Raw genomic sequence first — 16,440 nt, forward strand, 5'->3', positions numbered from 1 at the left:
CCCACTGTGTTTGTGCAAAAACCTACGACATTTTATATAGCAAAATTCGCATAAAGGTGAACGGAAAACACATGTGTACGTATGGATGTGGGTACATACAGGCATGTAGCAGTATTTTTTTATGGAAATGGCACAAGTTTAGCTAAAAGGCGTCCCGCACAGAAGGTGTTCTGCTGTCTCGTAACTTTTCTTTAAATTATCTAAGTAAACGACAGATTATTGGGCTGTATACTCTTGCAGGAATGTTTTTATGGTTTTCAGTTTAGAAATCGCCCATCCAAAGATTAAATTCTTAGCCAACTTAATTTGATTTGATTAGACTTGTAGAAGAACAGTTAACTCCATCTACCATGAGGTGATTTTATTAAATGTCCACAACACTCATTAAAAGGTAACTTAATTGACGGCCTGTCGGAATTTAAAGTTTCGGACACACCTACTGGCGTTATGGCTACCAATATCTTTATCACAGTCCTGTTTCCTAGTCTTGCTGAATGCTTTATAAATAAGGTAGAAAAGAGACAGAACACTGGCAGCCACCAGAATACCCAAAAAATGATAAGCTAAGTGAAAAATAAATATTTTAAATGTCAAACAAAGCAGTTATGGCAGCCGCTTATCTGACCAATCACAATTTGGGCGAGGTGGTCAAACAGGTAGTAGAAGGGTATCAAGTAAACCAGTAGCGGCACCTTAATATGACTGGATGTAAGTTTTTTTTTTTAATTAGAATGTTCTGAAAGTTGTTATAAATAATAACATATTTCATTAATAAGCTTTGAAATAGATTGTAATGAAAAAAGTGTTATACTAATGATGTCGATATGGGGCATAGTTTTAGGTAAAATTTATATTATGTAACGCCACTGTTTCTTATTCTGGGTGCTTTTTCTTAATCTTTATTTTAGCTATCATTGTCGTTATGGTTAATAGAGTTATCACATTAAAAGTTAAAATGCTATGTGTGAGAACTGAAACCAATTAGCATATCTTTTTTAGGAAGGAATTACTGATTTTTAAGATGGCTGCTAATTCCTATCTATTTAGTAATAGCAATGATTAGACAGAACCGATTTAATCATAAATTTTGGTACTTTAGGGAAAAAAAGTGGTACCTTCTAAAGTATAATTAATACAAAAAAATAATTTTTTCTTATGTATGTCCCAACTAAATCGTTCATTAATAAAACAAATCAGTTGATGTAAATTGTAAATAATCAACATATTATACACATTTTATAAACTTGACCTGTATATCAGTTGGAATGCCGGCAAGTTTGCGCGCCCTCTATCCTGAGAAGAGCAAAGCACGTTAGGAAATCGATGTGACTAAAGAAGAGCTCCTTCAGAAACCAGTCGGAATATAATTGTGTAGGTAAAGTTGCGACGTACGTTCATATACCAGGGTTTATAAGTTTGTTCTGAGAAAAGAAGGTAAGTAGGTTTGGATAGCTTGATACGAGGGGGATTCTAGAAGGTTTACAAGTTGAAAGTTTAACTAAGGGTGCTAGTTCAATGTAGAATGATGTCTGGGGATAAGGATTTCAATATAATATGATGTCGGATAATACAAAATTGTTTCAAATTTATGTAAAAAAGAAAATTTAAATCTGAATAGTCACAAATTACAAATTACAGTCACAAATTTTTGCTGTGTGCTGAATAACATCTACGGTCCATGTTATCTAGGTATAGATAGGGTAGACGTTAGAAAAAGTTAATTGATCTGATATGTAGAATCATTAAAAATATCAGTACATATTTTAAATTGTACTACTGTAGAATTACTTAAAACTGTGCACTTTTTGAGATCTCCAGGCACTCCCTCAAAAGTTCCATGTAACACCCTACAGGGTGTCCCATAAGTAATGGTAAATAATTTAATGTTGGATTTTTGGGACCAAAATAATTCAGTTCAGCACAACTTTTCTCAGACAAAAAGTCAACTGAAAAAGACGTACAGGAAATCAAAGTAATTTTTGAAAATGGTATTTTTCTATCTCAAGAACAGCTTTTTGGTAAAATTAGATATTGGGGGGTTTTTGAGAATGACAAATTTCATTATCAACTTAATTTTAAGCCAGCACGTAGAGGTCGCCACCTGCAGCAAATAATTTGCTTTAAAGTTTTCGAGATATTTGCAGCTAAATTATCGGTCTCGATGCATTTATGAGAAAATTTAAGGGACTTTTGTTTGAAATAACTACCTATTATTGTTGCAAAATGTTTCAACAGCATTTTGAATTTTAATTCATAATTTGTCTCGGTTATCTATTATTTCTTCATACCCAAAAGACTTGAAAGAGTTTCGTGCTGATCATGAAATTTCCCGGATCAATTCAACGATTCGAAAAATTTTTGTTCAAGTAATTTTTAACTTGCAATGAGAAATGAGTTGATTCTTCATTTCCAAAAAGATTACAAATTACAATCATGTATTAGGCAACGAATACTTTAATTATTGCAAATACCTCAAAAACCGTTACCTTAGGGATACCAATTTAGTATACTTTCTTTGTTAAGAAAATATTGGATAACCGATACGCGGATTTCAATTGTCACTTTGCTTGACATTGATGTAGGCCAAAAACAAAATGTACCACCGAGGCAAAGCATGATAAGTGGAAATGGTACAGTCTCTAAACTAAATCAAGAAAAAAAATTAATAAAAAGGAATTTTTCAAGTTTAATGGCGTTTTTTTAACCTACCCCGTGTCATCTCACCTAACCTAACCTATCACCCTGTGTCTTCAAAAAATAGAGGAAATCATAAGAATTATGATTGGGCCCAAAATCGACATCTTGTATGCAGAATATTATTTTTTTCGATAACTTACTGTTACTTTTTTGTGCGAAAAACATGACAAATTGTCCATCAGTAAGCAAAATTAGTTTAGACAGTCTGTATGTACAGACTTTTTTTAACAGCCTGTAGCAACGAGGGCATTGCTGCCAAATGTACAATATGGAATAAAACCATTATATTATTTTAACGCCTTTAATACTCTGTAAAATAATTTTTAATTTTCTTTATTACCGAAAGATGCTTTTTGATAAAATTATAATCGTTAATAAATTATTTTAACACAGTTAGATCATGACTCGACATGAGAATGATTTATACAGGATGGCCCAAACCCAAACTTAAATATCATAAGTTTAACAGCGTGTTGCATACAATAAGAACTTTGGCTTCTAAATTTAACATTTTTAGAATACAGGTTGTCAAAATGTTTACAGATTTTATTTAGAGTTTTCATCAAAATTGATTAATTTGAAACACACTTTTGTTAAAAGATAAGTGTAATAATGAATAAGATTTTGGTAGTGGTACATTTTTAATCTTTTTTTAATTGTCCTTTAACACTTGCAATTTAGTTTACGTACTCAATAGGCCACGAATGTTTAAAAACACACCTTGCTACAAAAATATTGACTTTTTGAATTTTTTTTTCAAGTTTGGCAACTTGAAAATGCCTAATACAGTGTGACAATGAATTTTTTCTATTTTTAATTTGTTCAACATGCTGTTTTAACAAATCATTTATTTCCTTATTGATAAACTGAATTATTTCTTTTTATTTCCACTCTACTATACTGTTTGTATTATTTAACTTAGATTCATTGAATTTAGCATTAACTAAATGTACTCAGCCAGTCAATTAAAAGAAAAAATACTTCAATTAGTTGAAAATGAAAATCCTTAACTCAGGATTATCTTTTAAAATACTGTTCCATTTACATGAGCCCAATTATTATATTAATAATGCTTTTAAACACTAATTATAAGACAGCATTTTAGTTTTAATTGGCGTTTAGTTCCGTACACTTTGGGTGAAACTTATGAAAGTGGGTTGGCCATATCAAATAACAGGGTCAAATCCAAAAATGGGTAAAATCAACTGCCAGTGTATAATTGATTTAATCGCATTTACCTCAAAAAGTGCACCGAAATAATCGAATCTTGAAACTTTCGACCAACTTAACCGTGGTCGTAAATTCTCACTTGCGGAGCAAGCAATCAAAACAAATTGCCCAATAAATTATCCCTGACATTTTACGATGTATTCGATAAAAATTAAAGGAAAACCGCTTCTTGATTTCCGATCCTTCCGAATTATTTAGGCTCTGAAAGAAAATTACAGGTGAGATATGTTAACTTTGGTTAAGATTTGAGTTCCTGACACAGGATTGTAAAAAATTAAAAGTTCGATTATAACTATAATGACAGTTTTAAACCAGCACGTAAACTTTATGAATCTAATTCCACATAAACTTTACACACTACTTTTATTAATGTTTAAAAATTTAACTGTTGTTAGCAAACTAAATTCATATAGAAAGACAAACTTTTAAAAACGGTAATTTAAATTTACAAGCTGCACCCTCATTAACTGACCGTACCAACCCTTTCTTCTTGTTGCTAACGATATTTTGAAAAGAAATCAGGAGCAAAAAATTCAACAATGGCCAATATTGTGGAAGGTCATCATTCGCCCTTTCTTCGGTGCATTTTTATGACTGCAGGTCCCGTTAAAGCCCGTTACGCATGTTTTATGACGCAAACATGACAAAAGTGTGGCCCATAAAATATGCGAAGAGGATTCCGTTATTCCTTGGTCTAGGTCGTACAAATCTAGATTTGTTTAATTTAGTTTTGTGAAGGATGTTTAAGAGTGAGTGTTTATTTTTTGGTGGTGCAGTTTCAGTGCTGTGTTGTATGAGAATTTAAGGTATTTGAGTTATCAGTCAAAAAGTAGACAAAATTTCAAACTAGTTTTGCTTTAAAAAGTTTATAGACGGGGTTGTAAATTTGATTACACAAACAGAGTTATAGCGGATTGTTAAAGTTCTTTGGACAAATACAATTTTATTCTCTCAGATAAAGCAACGCGATTGGAACTATAAAACAACTTATTGAGCTCATTCAAAACAAGAGCGTTTGAGTGCACCACCCTGATAATTATTATCGTTCGCCGGGAATTTCAATTCACTTTTTACACATTTCATTTTCTCCCATCCAATTTAACTTAAATTGAAACCGCCCCTCGATAACAGCTCTCCATACTCCGCTAGCGGCGACAAATAAAAGAATTGTAAGCAAAACTATAAAACTTCTCCCTGAACTTTAAAGTTTTAAGACCCGAGACTGTGGAGCAAACAATTTTAAAAAATTGTGATATAAAATGCATGACCATGGAACATTGCTGTGGAAATGCACGGAATGGCGGAACTCCGGATTAGATTAATCCAATTTGACGGAAACTTTATTGATAAAACTACTCGGAGCCGGACGAATTTGCCCGGATTACACAACGTACAGACCGGAACCGCAGACGAATTTAAATTGGATTGAATCTATTAAGAAAAGGTTTCAAAAATTACGTTGATTAGGTTTTTCAATTACAGTTTTACCACGTACCTTTACGATGATTTGAAACATAATTTTGTAATCCAACGCAATTCCAAATGCATATTCTTAGTATCGTTATATTTGTAAATTATTGTTTAAAGTACCTTTCGTAGAATGTTTTCTGAACTTTTAATAATTTTATATCAAAAACGACGTATTCCAATATGTTGTCAAATTTTAACTGCAAGTTATTTAAAATTTTTTAACAGGCATATCTTTTTTGCTTTCAAATATACGTACAGAGTGTCTCTAAAAGGTATGGAAAAAGTACTATAACCAGTAGAAGTAGAAACTTCTTCTAACCTAACTTTCTTAAAATGGACAATTTTGGAGATTTATAAATTTATTTTATTAGCTTGGGTTTAAGTGTTTTATTAGTAATTTCAAAAATCAAAATTGAGCTACGAAAATGAATAATTAAAATCTGAATTTATTTTTTCTTCTAATAAAGTCTACAGGGTGTCCCAACATATTCTGTAATAATTTAATAGCTTATTGTAGTATTATAGCTTGTCAAATTTTTTTGTGAGAAATTTTTCAAGTATTGTTTCAAGTATGTAATTACTTAAATTTCCAAATTACGCACCAAATTGTGTTTTCTACCACTTTCTTTGTGGTTATTATTACCTCAGTTATTACAGTCACTAAAACCAACAATTTTAGTAAAAATATACAAAACGGCCCTGAATTTTGGATTCAATTTACTGTTTTCTTTGGTCATTGCCATTTTTACAAAAACGAATATATTTTCCTCGAATATTCCTAAATTCCTCGTCCTTTGACTTATTTTTGTAATTTCAACTATTTTTGAGTTCATTGCAGTAACATAAAAAGAAAAAACACTTAATTTAAAAAAAAAAAGAAAAAAACGACTTTCCAAAAAATTAAAAAAGTTTTTCAATTCTTGTAAGCTTTTCAAAATTAGAAACACCTCATTTAATTAAATTAGTTTTTTATTATGGTGTAATTCACTTTTTTTATTAAAGTTGCAGTTAAATAAAGTGCATCAAGTAACTTTAAAAATCAAAAAGGTTAGAAAAAATTAATTTCAGTACTCAAAAGGTACCTATTTATTTTGGTCTATAATTATTACCTTTTTAAAAAATTAAGTCATTTAGGATATGAGCAATATATATTTCTGAAATGCAAGTTGTGTCTAATTTAAATCAATATCAGTTTTTAATGTTGAATTTAGTTTTTATAAAACAATAATCACTTTACTGACTAATAGTCAAACTGTATTACAAGCTTGTATACGACTCTTCTAAAATTTGCAGGATTTACTTAGAGCCAACTTAATCTTCATTTCAGTTTTACAGATCCAGAAAAAATATTGAAGTTTTAAAAATAAACTCTTTGTGGTTTGTCTATTAGCCAAAAGCACGCATACCTTTTAGCCTTTCACCACCCAGGCACATTAAGCGGGCGCGGCTAACATCAAAATGACGGCTCGAACACGAACACATGGCGTCGATCTGAACGTCTTTGTACTTTTTATGCTTTATATAAAAAGGTAAATAAACTTCTACCACAGAAAAAAGCTCCCGAGGCTTTTCCCTTAGGAATTTTTCCCAGCTAAGAGCACCGCAGAAAGGTTTATGCAGACATCGTTTAAAACAGACGAGAAATTACCAAGAAGGTTTTAGTTTTACTTTAAGGTGTTCTTGTTTATTAATTTTTTGGGGGGTTTTGGTTGGTTATGGCTGTCAGACAAACTTTCATAAATATAGGAATTTTAAATAGTGTTAACATATCAAACATGGCATCTCAATTTTCTCACTCAAAACAATGGTAAACTATTTATTTTCTCATCTAATAAATCAACAAAAACAAAAAACTACAAAGAAAAGACAATTTAGAAACAAAACAAAAAAATATAATGAAAACAACAGAAAAATTCATTAATTTTTCTCACACTCGTATTCTTATACTTACTTTGTCTTTCCTGTTGTTTTGATGAATCCATTTTTAATTGTTTTTTCTCTTTTTATTTCTACTGTATATTTTTTTGGTTCTTGTTACTGCAAATACAAAGCTAATTTATTTTACTTCAGAACACAACTTATAAACTTTCTGATAATATTTAACTTATCTACATTCATCTGTCTTTGGGCAAAAGCGATAATAAGCCCAAAACAGACTACAAAGTATTAAAAATACGTTCCAGATAAGAGCACTTATTTCCTTCGCCTGTGGATTGTCTAAAGTTATATTTCAAGCAAGAAATGCTTACAATTAAGATAGCCAGGCAGAATAACAGCCGTCTGGTGCATTCTCACAAAAGTTCTCTTTTTATCAAACACGTACAATTTCTGACAATCAAACGTTTGCTTATTTATAGATATTACTTGAATTTTTTGGAAACATAATTTAAGTTTTAATTAAACGAAGCGTGGGTTGGCTTAAAGCCACACAATTTGTTTGTCTGCAACGTTCTCTGGAATCTGTAATGGATATCTCCGTGTCGAATGATCATCCAGAAAAAACAAACGGGCTAAATGGATGTTATTTATTGCTGTGAACCTAACACCAGGATCTACAGATTTATTACAACAGTTTTGTGAGACCGACTGATGTTTTACAAGCTTATTTGCTTTCGTTTTGCAATCTAAACCGGACGGACAAAATATGTTCCGAATGGGGAGCAGAGTCTATCGACAAGGCAAACAAAATTCTCTATTTACTCTTTTTCAGAAAAATTCAACCATTTCCATTCGAAGCGCACGTAAGCCAGTCGTTTTCCTAATCGAATCGATATGAAAACCCGTTGACCCATGCCGGGAAATTGTTCGTTCTTATATGCGATTCGACTTTAAGATGGTGATTTCACCCTTACGGGGCAAACGAATCTTTGATACTAAGGTAAATCCCCCAGTTTTACGGAAAAAGCTTTTTATTTAACTAGTCCACTCAGAAGGAATAATAACAAAAAAGGATAATCTGGATGTATAAAACTTAACACCCACTCCCATATATTATATGCCAACAACAACATTGCAAGAGTAAAACTCCTCTCACATTATATTATAAATCGATATCTTCAGAAGATTTGTATTCAAAATACCGTTCTTCATTAACTGCGCTTCATTTCCTGCAGATTTCCACAAGAATGGCTATTTCGTATGCAAGCAAGTTCTCTAGACGGACGACAGTAATGAGATGGTACAATAAATGGACAATTTATTTTACGTCAACACCCCAACGCCTTTTCCCATCAGTGAATGTCGGTTTTAATCAGTAGATTATCAACTTGTTTGCATAACACTGAATAGTTTATTGTCGGTGGGGGATTTCAGACTTGTTGTTTTCCTGGTTGTGATTTTTTTATCGTAGACCAGACGGCGGTATTTTAGTTTGGAAAGAATGTTATAGACCTCTAAAGATTAGAACTTTAACCCCAAGTTTAACATACATGGTTAAAAGCACAAACCGGTTTTTGTTGACTAAATAGACTAGATGGCAAATTTACTAGTTGAATTTGTAATAAATATGTGCCAATTTGGTTGTAATTTTATAAATACAAAAAATACGTTTTAAACAAGTTTTTTTCTCAAATTATAGAGAATTTACAACTTTCTTTAGTCTATCAAGTAAGAAAAATTCAGGTTTCCACCAACTAAATAATTGCTGGTGTAGTAACATTATGGTGATTCATTACATAAACATTTTATTTCTAACCCAGCCTATAAACATATGTAAGAAATAATATAACTAACATTAATATATCACAAAATCGTGATAAAACGAGTACTTTTTCTCAAAACTCAATGAACCATACAACTATTTTACCAGTAAAGAAGTTATTATAAATTAAAAACAGGACATTGTTTATATTGGGTCTGTAATAAATAAAATAAAAAAATTCCAAAATTAAAACGTATGCAGAATGTGACAGAAACCTGCAACTGTCAATTTCTTCTGTCACATTCCATCCAACAAGTGATGAAAGTAGTTAAAAACTGAGAGATTGCCATATGTCAAAAGTAGCAGAGATGGAATAATATTTAAGCATTAATAGTATTCAATGAACTTCTAAACAAAAACAATGTCATAAATATAACTTTCTTCCTTTTTTATTTAGAGTTTTTTTTGTAGCATTTAAGGTGCTTATAATTGATATATTAATAGTACAATGCATGTTTTCAGTCGTTCAATATAACATTTCTATTCAAATATTATAAAACCCTGAAGTTATGTACCATACTTACGTACTTATGTAAGTTGGAATAAAATTGAGACTTAAAATTTAGAAAATGAAATGAGTAAGCCTTTTTTAATTTTTTTTTACGTCATTATGCTGTATTTTTTCTTTGTCTAAACTTTTACATCTTAAGACAAAACACTTCAAAACAGTGACTTATTTCAAATAAATTTGAATTCGTCTTGGAAGAATTGGAATATTTAAACCTTCTGAAGATGACTTTCACAGCAAGCTGCAGATATAGAAAAACGTAAAAATCAGAATGGTCATAGAGACTGACAATGTAAAACATGTCTGGAAAGGTTTAAGACACTTGTAGAATTCTCAATAGCATTTAAAGTCTATAAACTTTCAAATCCTAGAAGCTTCTGGCAATTTAAAAGAGTTCTGGAAAAGTAACGGCCCTAGAAGCCTCTGACAATAAAAACTATTAAAGGAAGGACAGACAAGACACTTATAGAAGCTTCTGGCACTTTTTAGTAGCATTTAGAAGCCACTGGCAATTTCTTAATGGATCTAAAAGCATTTGACAATTTAAAACAATTCAGGGAAGGTTAAAGATTTGTAGAAGCTTCTGGCAATTTCTAGAAGGTTACAGTATTATTTAGAGAGCACTTTCAAAATGGTTCTAGCGGCATCTGATAATTTAAAACAATTCTTGGAAGGTTTAAGACACTTGTAGAGGCTTCTGGCACAGAAAATTGTGTCAGTAGCACTTAGAGGACCCAGAGGACTTTTTAGAAGGTAGCACTTACAGGTCTCTGGCCAAAACACCACTACTTTCCGAAAAAAATCGATAGTGTTTTGTTGTATTTATTACATAGTTATAATTTTCTAAACCTGCTTTAAAATATGTTCTTTGAATTAAAAAAACAGTTATAAGCTACTGATATATGGTTCCAAGCCACCAAAATGTATGTTTCTCTGAAACATTTCCTTTCTATACTCTTAACCAGTTTCAAAAGTAATTAATTATTGATAGCACTACTTGATCGCTTGACAGGAAGAAAAATATCACCACCTGTTCGTCAAATAATAACTTACAACCACCACAAAAGTTTAAACAATAATTCTACGAGCGGAAGCCTAGCAGACATTCGCTTATGGCATTTTAATGGCATCTTTACCAGCAGTAAGCTGCCTGCCTAGATTACCATAAAACCACCATTAAAGTGAAAATATAATGGTTATAAATCCTCGTCTACTGAAAAAAAAATGGAAGTATAATATCACAATTTATAAAGGAGGAATGGTGCAGAAATGTTCAGGTCTGTGAGTACAATTTAAATGTTACTATAATCAAGTGTTGACGTCCTCCAACTGTTAATTAAGCAGGTTATAAAATAATTTTCTGCTCATCTAATTTGAAATTCAGTGCTCCAAACAAGGGTACAAGTTTATGTAAATAATTTATTTTGGGGTTTACTGCATCAAGAAACCATCTATTTTCTGAAACATTTAAAACAGTAGCGTCACCTTTCTGTGTTGATTAAAAGTTTGGTATTGATTAAATTTAGTTTAATACTCCGTAAAGTGATGTTAAAATTGAGCTTTAGGTAAACGTGGAATATCAACGCCACTGATTATAAATAAATCTATTCGGCGTAATCTCGTCAAAGTGTAACTTGGCTGGAATTAATCCGGTTATAAAGTTTAAAGTTTAATAATTTTCGTCTAAAAGCCAAGGTCTTTAATGAACAACCAACCATGGATGCAAGTCTACGATGGCCGAAGCTTTTTGCTTTATCTACGGTCGTTTAGTTTAAGCGCAAGTTGGAAAAAGTTGTCACCAGTTTTATCTTCGTTATAAAGTTTGTCGTATTTTATTCAGCTAATCTCAGTGCTTTAATGAAAAGGCCCGGACTGTAGGAGATTAGTTTATAGTTAGGAGCATACACACTCTAAGAAAGAATGGTTAAAAATGCGGCCAAAACCCGTTAGGAATTAACAATAATTTTCTCATCAGACTACTTGGGTGGTTGCAATTTGCATAGTTTCAGTCCAATATCCCGCGGATTAATTGAGTTGCAATGTCGTTAAGACGAAACCAAAAAAAAGTCATTACTTTGCATGGAAATCAAGTTATTTACTGCTTAAAATCAAAACGGCTTTATAACCTCCTAATCGGTGAATAATTTCGAACTGGCAAGTGTTAAAGACCATAAATTAATTTAAAAGTGACATCCATGTCAGTATGGGCATTCGAGGTCGGCCAATGGTCGACTTGCACCCAGCTGGGTGGTCGACCTTTACAATCATGGTTGAATTTTTACAATGTTGCCACACTGGGCGACGTTGCTAAATTTGATCACCGCAATCAGCGCCAGCATTCTCGTAAAAATAGTTTAATACAAGGTTTATTTTTGCCGAATGTAGTAAACGACAAACAACGAGTGCAAACGTATAACAAAGACTTAAAACTTGAAAAGCAGCCAGCAATGTTCGACGGAGATATGTCAAGATATAAAACCGGAATGCAAGTATTCTCTACACTCTCAGACGAAATGAGACATTTCCAGGCAAAGCGCTCCAAATCCTGTTTTTATCCTGGATAAAACGATATAAGAAGGCAGAGGTTGTTCGTGAGAACCAGAAATATGGTTTTGTTCTAAATATTAGTATTCACACAGCACAAGAAAATATATTTTATATTTATTCAATAAAAAAAGACCATTGAAAGCAACTTCATTGTGAATACTGTACGCATCTAATGTCGAGTCTAATGTTTTATAGAGCTTCGACTGTTCGAAGACTCGTATAGCTAAATTCACAGACTTAACTGTTTACTATTAATAAAATCGTTACTTAGAGTAGGTTTCAAATTACGAAAACGTACTGTTCCTAAAATAGAGACTAAGTTTTGCAGAAAATAAAATACTTAAACTTTCTTTAAACTATTAAAACTTTTTTTTAAAATTTGGTGTTTTTATAATATTAAAACTCAAAAGATAATGAGTCCCTCCAAAAATAATGAGGGTCCAATCTTTTCACCTCTCTGATTGATATTCACCTAAATGTATGTCAACATGTATGACAAATTGTGAAAATTAGAACTCTTCCTAACTTCACTCCCAAAAAGTAATATTTTAATTCTAATAATGAGTTTTGGTTCTAATTTAACCTCTAAATATTTAGATATTACAACGTTGTTTATTTTAATACTTCGACATTGTATACAAACAGATCAATAAGTTTTAATTCTTTCATCTTTGTGAATTGGAATCATTTCCTACCTCCTGACGTATTTCATAATTTAGCCTGTTTCTAAAAATAACCAAATCCGTAAACATATCCAGTAAACAGATAATAATTGTTCCTCGTTCCTTGCCAAAAGTCCCTCATTAAAATAATGCACTAGCATGATGCTTTTCTGACATTTTCAATAAAACGCAAAATATTCACGACGATCTGCATTTTTTTGGAACTGGTCCAATTTGGGTTTATGATTATTGCTGAACCCATACGTTCAAGAACTGTTTGGGTTTTATAATCTCCGTAAATTTTAGAGTTGCGCTTAGTCAAAGCAGGGGCGTTAATGAGAAAACCGCATTTTAATCAACATCACAATCAGCGTCGACTGATACGGTGATCTGTTTGATTAAAGCCATTTTGCATTAAGCACGTCCCATTCAATTAAGATACGGCAACTGTTTAATCAAGAAATCTATTCACGAAAGCCAGTTGACAGTCACCAAAGAGTTAGTCAAACGAGCGAAGTATAGTGAATAAATTACTCTACAGGAATTTCGTTTGTGTGGAAACTTTAACCTTATCGAGTTGGATCTTCAATAACAATTTAGGCAACGCTTTTATGAATCTCATTTTCTCTTATCGATGAACTTTCGTTTTAGTTCAACAGTTTAGAAACCTTATTTCAGGAAGGAGATGAAACTCTGAACTACCTCGATTAAGAAGGATCTGGAAAGCAAATCTTCGATAAGAAACGACCTAAAAAAGACGGAACTAATCAACAAATCCCTACCAGGACAGAAAAATCCAAAACGAGAAAACTTTTGGTATTCAATATTTTCGTTTCCAGTTCGGTAAAAGGGGACATTTGTCCCTAAAGGCGTGCCTATGCTAACAAATTATTCTGACGCCTCTTGAACGGTCGCCATTCAGGCTTAAATTAAAGCGAACTTTGGAAACAATATAATTAGAAATAATGGTATACGGTCGTTCGTTTTCTCTTTGAACTTGTGCCTCTAGACAATCAACTGAGCAAACAGAATGGCTAAACAAACGATTATTACAAAACGGAAAAGGGGGAGACCCACCTATAGGCTTGGCAAATGTTTAACCAATATTTTTATCTACTCCTAGCATGGTAATCATTCATTACATAGCTCATTTTGAGTTACGTAATGAGCGATTTTACCGCACTAGTGCGATAATAATCGATTTTATCGCACTAGTGCGATAAAACAACTTTAAATGAAAATTTCTGCTGTAATTGTTTATTGAATTTAAACATAACTTTGATACATTTTTTCATATTTCTCCTTTGACTTGGCAGGCAACAAGCCAGATACCACGTTTGCGGCAGCTTCTTCAATATCTGACGGAAGTTCTTCAGACATGTTCATAACGAAATGCACTTTTAAAAATTTGTGACTGACACTGTTAAATTGTCGCTTAAGTGATATGTGGAAACAAATGGCCACCATAGCAACAACACCAAAACAGTACAGCGTAGATGACAAGATTTAAGGGTAACAAATAACTACCCGTAGCAAGCATATACGAGACGTTCCTAAATAGTTCACATTGCACAAAATATGAATTTTTTTCTTACTTTACGCTGCTTCTGATGGTCGTAGATAAAATGTTGTACATCACCCGTGGGGTATGGCAAATTAACGTACTCGTGTGATCACCACAACTCGGTCTACGACCTCGTCGTGGCAACACTCCCACTCGTGACTATAAAAATGCTCATACCCCACTAGTAATGTAAATAACTATTATGGCGCTATTTCATACAACCAACGCTAATGATATTAGTTTTACCTAGAATAGCCAAATAGAGGCAAAACATAGTCAAGTTTAAAATTTAATACAAAACTAGCAGTTAATGATTTCGCTTGACTTATTGGTCTATAGTCAACCATTTTCAAGAAAAATGGCTTTTTGTAAAAAAAGCGGACAATAGAACGTAAATTTAGCATTAAAGAAACTAACAACAACAAACTGATAGGTTATGTCTGTTGCCAAAAAGACTTTCCGGACTAATTTATTTAAGTTCTAAGCTAATATCTTCCATAAAATTTTGTTAAGGTCTTTTTTATTTATAAAAACAATTTTGAACCAAAACGCTTGACTTTAAACCAATAATCGAAGAGGATATTAATTTCCCAATTTTTCCAATATCGTAAAAGTTAATTACTCTATAACTTTTCTTTGTCATGTTTTTTTTCCTACTTTTTGTGTCCTCTTGTGTCCTCTTTTGGTTAAAAATGGTTTTTCATAAATAAAACCAGCCCTTTCTGTAGCTTTTGGATCATTTCATATATGCAAAACATTCTAATAATTAACTATTTTAACTAAATTTTACCGAAGATGAAATGAGGTTGTTTTTTATAGGATACTTTACGAACCTTCTATCATTAACATGACATGAACTTGAATATACAGGATGTTTCAAGTTTTAGTACGCAACTAAAAACCGAAAAAATTAAGTTCTACGTCTTAAAATAATTATAGTTTGATATATAAATTATACAGGGTGTTTGCTGTATATAATAATTAAACTTTGACTATAGTATTTCCAAAATAATGCGTTTGCGTTTGGAACAATGTATATTAGTCAAAGATACATTTCTCAAATGTTTATACAAGTTTTTAATAACCAAAAATGTATTGTTATAGAATTACAGGGTGTTAAGCTCTTAATTTGTTTTTTTAGTTTTTCTGCTATAGTTCTTATAGTTTTTGATATACATATTTAATTTAAATTTGGACAATATGCCAATTTGATTGGCCAACACAACGAAAAACTCTACAGAATGTTTTTTTTGGATTTGGGCTCCCCCTTCCCCCTTCTTCCTCCCAAACTTTTTTCTGGTGCGCCAATGATTTTTTTTAACAAAAAATTCAAAATCGTTGTTCAATTGAAAAGCTTTAAGGTTTCTATGATTTTTTTCGTACCTACCTGTTACAGTTTTCGAAAAAATTACAAATTTATCATTAACAAGCATCCCAAATTATCTACTAATGTACCAGGTGAACCAATAAGACTGTTTCTCGGCCATATCTCGGGAATAGTTTGTCGTATGGTTGGGGTAAAAAAAAATATTGGGTAAATCGGCCATAAAGTAATACTTTCAACTTTTAAAAATGACTACCAGAGGGCATAACTGCCATCTTAAATTTTAAATACTAAATAACTCTAATATTTACTTTTCTGGCACATATTTCTGTGGCTAATAAGTACTTAGTAAAATAGTGTTTAAGATAAGTTTTAAGAAAAATTATAAAGCATTTATAAAGTAGGCAATTAAGGATCTTAATGCTCAATAATTTTCTCTAAAGTTAGAATAAAAACAGATTTGTGAAAGCAAAACTACTACTCGTTCTTATTGGTGCTAAAATAAGTAAATTGAATTGAAGTTTTCAAACTGAAAACTCGTCACGTGACCATTAGATATTATTTTGCGATTTTAAGAATTCAAAAAAAGCTACAGATAGTTAATAAATCACCTTCAATTCAAGCTAAAAATGAAGAAAAAGCAAAGCGAAAAAAAATGAATGCAAATAAGATAGCAAATGAAAGTAAATACAGATATTCAAATAGATAATGAAACTGAGACAAAAAAAAAACGTAAGG

The sequence above is a fragment of the Ips typographus genome, linkage group LG6, assembly GCF_016097725.1.
Source record: "Ips typographus isolate SLU linkage group LG6, UJ_Ityp_2.0, whole genome shotgun sequence".
Taxonomy (NCBI): domain Eukaryota; kingdom Metazoa; phylum Arthropoda; class Insecta; order Coleoptera; family Curculionidae; genus Ips; species Ips typographus.